Here is an 8,358-nt window from a genome sequence, read left to right as displayed (position 1 = left end):
AAAACTGAAATGGGTTATCTATTATGGCTAAAATTACCCACACAGTGTATGTGTACTGATACTGCCCAACAATAAGAATGCTTTGTATGCGTACACAATGAACAATGTTCTTACACTTAATGTCTCTTCACATATAATGGAAAATAATTGTCAGCCAAGGGTATATATAGAAATTTTCACACACTTATCGCTTCCTCCTTTTTAGTCATTTGCCAAACCAAAGAGTATATTAAATTGCTTTGCTTTTCTCTTCCACACTTAAAAACTGTACTTCAACAATTCTTTGAGCCTTAGAACTTTATTGCTTTCGTATAACAAAGTGGTTAACTAAGGCACAGAATTAGTCAACTTCTTGTTCCAAAAGCTCAGCAACAAAAGTATTCCTAAGGTAACAAAACGACTAAAGAAAGCTAATTATCAATTAACACCTCAGTGCTTCAAGAACAGTTACGAGTTGGACATGAAACCAGGACAGGATCTCAAGTATTGTGTTATGCTGTGCATGGCACAAAACTGGGGATTGCTGACTTTTCTTCTCCAAGGGGCTGACAGTTTATTTCTAATCCACTATTAGAAATAATATCTTAAAAAATTTAGTAAATGAATCTTGTAAAAAGTTTACAAACTGATACATCGTCATACCTTACCTCTGAAATCTGTGTAAGGGCTCACTTTGGCAGCACACATACTGCAATGGGGACAACATAAGAAAAGATTAGCGTGGCCTGTGCACACGGAGGACATTTAAACTTATGAAATGAACTGTATTTTCCAGTGATTACCAGGGACCAGGGGATGTAAGGGGAGGGTGGCGGTAATGACCACAAAGGGCCACAATGGAACTTCTGAGTAGGAATAAAAATGTTTTATATCATGATTGCAGTAGTGGTAATACAACAGTATACATTTGTCAAAACTCACCGAATTGCAGCCTTAAAATTGGTAAATTTTATTGCATGTAAGTTACATCTCAATAAAGCTAACCAATTTTTAAATATTAAAAAAAATTTTTTGGTAAGAATTTTGATTCTGCCATCCCATGCACTAATTGGAGTGATAAAATTTCATGCAAAGCACAAGGACTTTCCCCCTCTATTCATCTCTGTTTCAGGCACAACAGAACCAGCTGGTCTTATAACAATTCATCAGTCTTTTGCAATGAGATAAAAACGTACCATATTTAGATACTGCAATAAACAATTATTTCAGTGGAGTATGTAATAGTTGCACATCACTAAACTAAGGCAAATATTGAGGAAACATGGAAAGTGAAATGATTAATAATCAATAAGTTGCTGCTTCTCAGAAAACAAACAAAATACTTTGAGGATAATGTCTTTCTACAAGAAAAAAATTATTATTCAACTTTTGATCACAAAAATCTATTTTCTTTCTCCAACCATTCATTAGATTAAAACTTTTTTAAAAATTATATATATATATATATATATATATATATATATATATACACATTATGCACAGAAAATAGGTATGTGTTTGTCCCCAGTATATGCACTCAGAACAACAGAAGTTTGTTTGATGAGAGCAATAGTATGGAAAAGAGTTACTTATTGTCTTTTCTCCCTCAAGAATTTTTTTTGGCACATCAATCTGATGAGGTGGGAAAAATGAAGCCTGAACAGAAAACAAAATTGAAGCTAAAAACAATAGAGAAGATTGATTAACCCCACGTTATCAAGTAAGTGTCAATAGCAAGAAGCTACTAGGCTTCTGCACTGTTTTCCTCTAAACTTTTAGCCTTACATCCGTCAAACCTCAAGATAACTATCCATCATGGAGTCAAAGTGGCGAACAACTGTGTGGTCCTTTGATAAGGGACAGTGTCACAATTTGTCTCCTTCTCTTCCCACAGATCACCTCTAATGGGGTAAGGCCAGGCCACAACAGCTGCAAATAGCCCAGACATTCTTTAGCATAAAAAAAAAGTCTCAGAAAATATGTAGAATAAGAATCTAAGCAACCTTCAAAAAAATCTAAACTCAATGATTATTTACTTGGATGTTTTATGTATGTTTTCTTCTTTCTAACACTAGTGTTGATAAACCGATGTTTAAGTATAATTAAATGGCAAAATTGTGATGCATTTAAAAATGTGGTAATGTTAACAATCCCCTGAAAGCTACAATGCAGCATCTGTATAACTAAGTAATATTTAAAATCAGTGGCTGAACTATATTGAAATTTATCCAAAGTCTCCAAGAAGGTAATTCACACACTTAGATGTACCATGGAACATTATCTATGCCATTCAAAAATGAAGAGGTAGCCCCAACCTCCCTGCAAAAACATCGGCCTAACTAATGAAGAATGCTTAGTAGCATAAGAAAATGACCATGTCATAATATTAGGGAAAAGAAAGCAAAATTTAAAAATATGAGTTATGACTATAATTATGTGAAATATTCACAGGAAAAATGGTTGAAAGTTTATAAAGTATAACAATTGGCATGTTAGAGTAGTGAGTTTATGGACAATAACTTTTTCTGCTCTGTCTTAATGAATTGTTTTCAAAAATTGTTTTATTATTTCTTGACATATTTTTTCCTCTACACATGTGCAAGCTTAGCAAGTTTACATGAAGATTTCCTAACACTCTATGTCAGCAAATATTAGCTTTAAAAGAGTTCTGTATCATCACCAGCAGGGAAGATGTCATCTCAAGCCAATCTGCAACTACCCTATTGTGGGCAGCAGGTGCCAGCCTCTTGAGCAGGATGCAGCTCAAAGGTAGTGAGAAGAAATGTCATCCTGGGTACATGTTCTGAGGCCTTGTCTTGGTACTCAAGACCTTCCAGTGGAATGGTATAAAGTGGAGATGGGAAGAGAGAATCTAAAATTTATGTAATCAGTTCACAACTTCATAGAACACCCTGATGTCATCAAACAAAGGAGTGATTTGCCTCACCCTGACCACATTTCTCCCCTTAGGCTATAGTTTGTGACATCTTTTGCCTTCAGATCTGCTCTTGGGGTTCATTTTTTACTTATTTTACGTGTATAAAAATATTTAAGGGGGAAACACTGAGTGTCCCCAGGCTCCCAGCCCTTTACTGAGAAGACAAGTCTTCAGCCATATATGTGCCCCAGTGTTCTCCAACTGTCGTGATTTGAGAAGTACATTCTTTTTTATCCTGAAGGAATTTTGGCATATTGGGCTTGAAGACGCAGCTATCAGAGAATTATAATTATCTGGCATCATTTTCAGTTAACATTAATTTGGGAATGGACAAGGATATGGGCAAAATAAGACCTGTGAGAATGGGACAGTAGATAGGAATAGGGACCACCTAAAGGGAGAGGAAGTTTACAGAAAAGGAAGGAAGGAACCCTACAAATAAAATGTTGCTTCATTCACCATTTGATCCTTGGTCAATCCTGTTGATCCTGGTTGAGTAAGAATGCGAGCTTAAGAATGTGACCAACTTGGATTCAATCCCATCTCTACCACTTACTAATCACGAGGTCATAAACAAGTTACCTAACATGTCTCAGTAGTGTGCTTCCTTTACTGTCCAATACGGAAAGTAATATATACTTCATGAAAATATTTTAAGTAATAAATGAGGTAATTATGTATTTAACCATAATCGAATAAGAACTTCACCAATGTTAATAACTATCCACTTTATTTTCCCTTTTAGTTTCTTCTGCAAATTAAGGATTTGCTCCCTAAATCCATATTTGCAATGAGCTTTGAAACTTCATTAAAAATATTTGATTACAAATAAACAAATGTGACCTAATCAAGCTTAAAAGCTTTTACACAGCAAAAGAAACCATAACCAAAATGAAAAGACAACCTACAGAATGGGAGAAAATATTTGCAAACAATGCAACTGACAAGCGGTTTATTTCCAAAATATACAAACAGCTCAGATAACTCAAAATCAAAAATATAAACAATGCAATCAAAAAATAGGCAGAAGACCTAAACAGACATTTCTCCAAAGAAAACATACAGATGTCCAACAGGCACATGAAAAGACACTCTACTTCACTAATTAATAGAGAAATGCAAATCAAAACCACAATAAGGTATCTACTGTATGATCCAGCAATTCCACCACTGGCATATATCTGGAAAAGATGAAGACTCTAATTCGAAAAAATACATGCATCCCAATGTTCATAGCAGCACTATTTACAAGAGCCAATACATGAAAACAACCCAAGTGTCCATCAACAGACAACTACTTTAAGATTATGTGGTACACACACACACACACACACACACACACACACACAAAATGGAATATTACTCAGCCATAAAAAAGAATGAATAATGCCATTTGCAGCAACATGGATGGACCTAGAGAATATCATACTGAGTGAAGTCAGACAGATATCATATGGTATCACTTATGTGTAAAATCTAAAAAATAATACAAATTAACCTATATACAAAAGAGAAACAGACTCACAGACATAGAAAACAATTTCATGGGGCGGAGTAGTCAAGACGGCGGAATAGAAGGATGCAGAATTTGTCACTCCTCACAAGTACACCAAGAATACATCTACAGATGGAACAATTCTCATAGAGCAGCTGCTGAACATTAGCGGAAGGCTTCAGACACCTAAAAGCACAAGAAGATCCCCTCACAACTGGGTAGGATGAAAGAAAGAAGAAAAAAAAAGAAAAGAGGAATCAAAACAGGGACCAGCAACCCTGGTGGGAAGTTGAAGATGAGGGGAGGTCTCCACACTCAGAAAAACTCCCTCACGGTGGGGAAATCATCTGGGACAGAAAAAGGACCTTTGGGGGATCAAAAGTCTGTGGGAGGCAGGACAAAGTAAGAACTACATGCAGCGTCTATACCATAGCTCTGCGCATTCCAGCCTGAGTTGTGAGTCACCTGTTGCAAAGGGGGCCTGGGTGCTGGAAAGTGGAGTTTGGAGCATGGACCCAGGGAGGGGACAGCTCTTGGCTGTGAAAAGACAGCCAGAAGGGACAGGAGTAAGGAGTTCCACAACCTAGGAAGTCTGCAGAAAAAGCCCAGGACACCACAGAAGCAAGGCGTCATTGCTGAGTGGTGCACAAAGGGTGGAGCCGCCATTACAACCCCTTTCCCCACCCACCAGTTTCTTTGGGCACTGGGAGGGGCTCCCATCTGAGCGGGCCCATCCGCCCCTTGGGCCAGGGTCTCTTATCTGTCCATCCCAAAGCCTCCCTGTGAATCAGCCCTGGGTGCCCCTGCCTGGGAACAAGAGTCCACAGGTGCTGGTGGGGGCTGAGTACTAAAGTGTGGGGCTGGGAGAATGAATCCAGGGAGAAGAGCACTATTGGCTGCGCGGATACAGCAGAGGGGACAGGAGCGAGGGGATGCATGACCTGGAATACACCTAGAGGAAGTGTGCCCAAAAAGCAAGGTGCCATTGTTGAGAGGTGCATGGGGGGGGGGGGCGGGACCACCACCAGCCCCACACATCAGCTCCTGCCTCTGCAGGCACTGGGAGGGACTCCCACCTAAGTGAGCACGCCACAGTCTGTTGCAACTGCCTGCTGGTCCCCGCTGCCACAGGCAACTCACACACACCCCAAGTGTGCCCACCATACCCCTCCCCAGCCTGAGTAAGTGTGCCCCAAGCAGCTGCTGCTTTTGCTCCTCTCGCCTGGGCAAGGAGCAGATGCCTGAAGGTGGCACACATGCAGAAGTGGGGTCAAAACCAAAGCTGAGTCCCAGGGGTCCTGCAACTAAGGAAGAGGAATGGAAATCTTTCTGTGCAGCTGCACAAGCCACGAATTAAATCCCTGAGATCGGCTTGGAAAATCCTGCGTCTGTGGAATACCTGAATAGAAAAGTGTCCCCACAGTTGAGACCGGTCTAGCCTTTCGAGCAGTGGACTTTGGGGGCAAGTACAGGTGGAAATCGGGCCAGGTCAGAGTCTGAGCTGGCCCCACAGAGCCCACAGCAGGTCCAGAGACCTACCAAGAGGTACTGGAAGGCCTCCTCGGGAGGCGGGAATTGGCTCTGGCTCACTGGGGGAGCAAGGACACTGACAGAAGAGGCCCTGGAAAATATTCTTATTACTATTATTCTTTTTTTGTTTGCCTTGTTTTGTTCAGTTGTTGGTATTGTTGCTTTGTTTTTTTATCTTTTATTTTTAATTTTCATTTATTTTTATTTTTGAATATATATATTTTTATTTTTCTATTTTTACTTGCTTTTTGTTGTTTTGTGGGTTTTTTCTCATTTTTGTTCTTTGGTTTTTATGTTTTTTCTTTTTGTATTGTTTTAATGTGTATATTTTATGTTTTCTTCTCTTTTTTTGTTGTTTGCTTTCTGTTTTTGTTTTCTTTTTCTTTTTTTGTTAGTTTAGTCCTTATTGACTGTTCTCATTTTAAAATTATTTTGTTTGTTCTCTTGGTGTTTTTCTTTTTTCCTTGATTTTTTTTCTTTTTTTTGTGTGTGTGTTGTTGCTGCTGTTTGTTTGCTGTTGTTTTTGCTATTTGTCTTGGATTTTGTCTGTTTGTTTTCTTTTCTCTCTTTTTTTTTTCTTTCTTTTCTTTCTTTTTTCTCTGGCTGCACTGTACAGCTTGCAGGCTCTTGGTTCCCCAGCCAGGGGTCTGGCCTGGGCCTCAGGGGTGGGAGCGCCAAGGTCAGGACACTGGACCTCCAGAGAATTCCCAGGCCCAGGGAATATTAACTGTCATGCACGCTCCCAGAGGTATCCATATCAATACCAAGACGTGGCCCCACACAACTGCCTGCAGGCTCCAGTGCTGGACACCTCACACCAAATAACCATCAAGACAGAAACACAGCCCCACCCATCAGAAGACAGGCTGCATAAACTAGTACTAAGCTCACAGACACCCAAAACACACCACCTGACACGTCCCTGCCCCAGAGGCAAAAGATTCAGCTCCACTCACCAGAGCACAGGCACCAGTCCCTCCCACCAGGAAGCCTACACAAGACCCTGTATCAACCTCACTCACCAGGGGCAAGACAAAAGAAGCAAGAGGAACTACGACCCTGCAGCCTGCAGAAAGGAGACCATAAACACAGTAGGTTAAACAAAACGAGATGACAGAGAAATATGTTGCAGATGAAGGAGTAGGGTAAAATCCCACAAGACCAAATAAATGAAGAGGAAATAGGCAATCTACCCGAAAAAGAACTCAGAGTAATGAGAGTAAAGATGATCCAAGATCTTGGACACAGAATGGAGGCACAGATCAGGAAGATATAAGAAATGCTTAACAAGGACCTAGAAGAACTAAAGAACAAACAATTAGAGATGAACAACACAATAACTGAAATGAAGAATACACTAGAAATAATCAATAGCAAAATAACTGAGGCAGAAGAAAGGATAAGTGCACTGGAAGATAGAATGGTGGAAATAACTGCTGAGGAGCAGAAAAAAGAAAAAAGAATGAAAAGAAAGGAGGACAGACTCAGAGGCCTGTGGGACAACATTAAATGCACCAACATTCGAATTATAGGGGTCCCAGAAGAAGAAAAGAAAGGGAAAGGGCCTGAGAAAATATTTGAGTACATTATAGTCAAAAACTTCCTTAACATAGGAAAGGAAAGAGTCGATCAAGTCCAGTAAGCTCAGAGAATACCATACAGGATAAACCCAAGGAGAAACATGCCAAGACACATATTAATTAAACTAACAAGAATTAAATACAAAGAGAAAATACTAAAAGCAGCAAGGGAAAATCAACAAACAACCTACAACGGAATCCCCATAAGCTTATCAGCTGATTTTTCAGCAGAAACTCTGCAGGCCAGAGGGAGTGGCAGGACATATTTAAAGGGATGAAAGGGAAAAACCTACAACCAAGATAACTCTACCCAGCGAGGATCTCATTCAGATTTGACAGAGAAATCAAAAGCTTTACAGACAAGCAAAAGCTAAGAGAATTCAGAATCACCAAACCAGCTTTACAACAAATGCTAAAGGAACTTCTCTAGATGGGAAACACAAGAGAAAAAAAAGACCTACAATAACAAACCCAAAACGATTAAGAAAATGGTAATAGGAACACACATATCTATAATTACCTTAAATGTAAATGGATTAAATGCTCCAACCAAAAGACACAGACTAGCTGAATGGATACAGAAACAAGATGCATATATATGCTGTCTACGAGAGACCCGCTTCAGACCTAGGGACATGTACAGACTGAAAATGAGGGGATGGAAAAAGATATTCCATGCAAATGGAAATCAAAAGAAAGCTGAAGTAGCAATACTCATGTCAGATAAGACAGACTTTAAAATAAAGATTATTACAAAAGAGAAGGGAAAACACTACATAATGATCAAGGGATCAATCCAAGAAGATATAACAATTGTAAATATTTATGCACCCAAA

The 8,358-nt window shown here is 39.4% G+C and overlaps 1 non-coding gene across 1 annotated transcript; it reads left to right on the top strand.

Moving 5' to 3' along the window:
* The first annotated feature begins 664 nt into the window (after positions 1-664).
* Positions 665-772, top strand: LOC114893493. The gene has a single exon (XR_003792913.1). It is a non-coding gene; the product is annotated as a U6 spliceosomal RNA (small nuclear RNA).
* The last annotated feature ends 7,586 nt before the right edge of the window (positions 773-8,358 follow it).

Source organism: Monodon monoceros, unplaced genomic scaffold (genome assembly GCF_005190385.1).
Source record: "Monodon monoceros isolate NGI ecotype Baffin Bay Population unplaced genomic scaffold, NGI_Narwhal_1 Super_Scaffold_12, whole genome shotgun sequence".
In the NCBI taxonomy this organism is placed as follows: Eukaryota; Metazoa; Chordata; class Mammalia; order Artiodactyla; family Monodontidae; genus Monodon; species Monodon monoceros.
The sequence above is the reverse complement of the archived record's forward strand: the minus strand, read 5'-3'. Positions and strand labels throughout refer to the sequence as shown.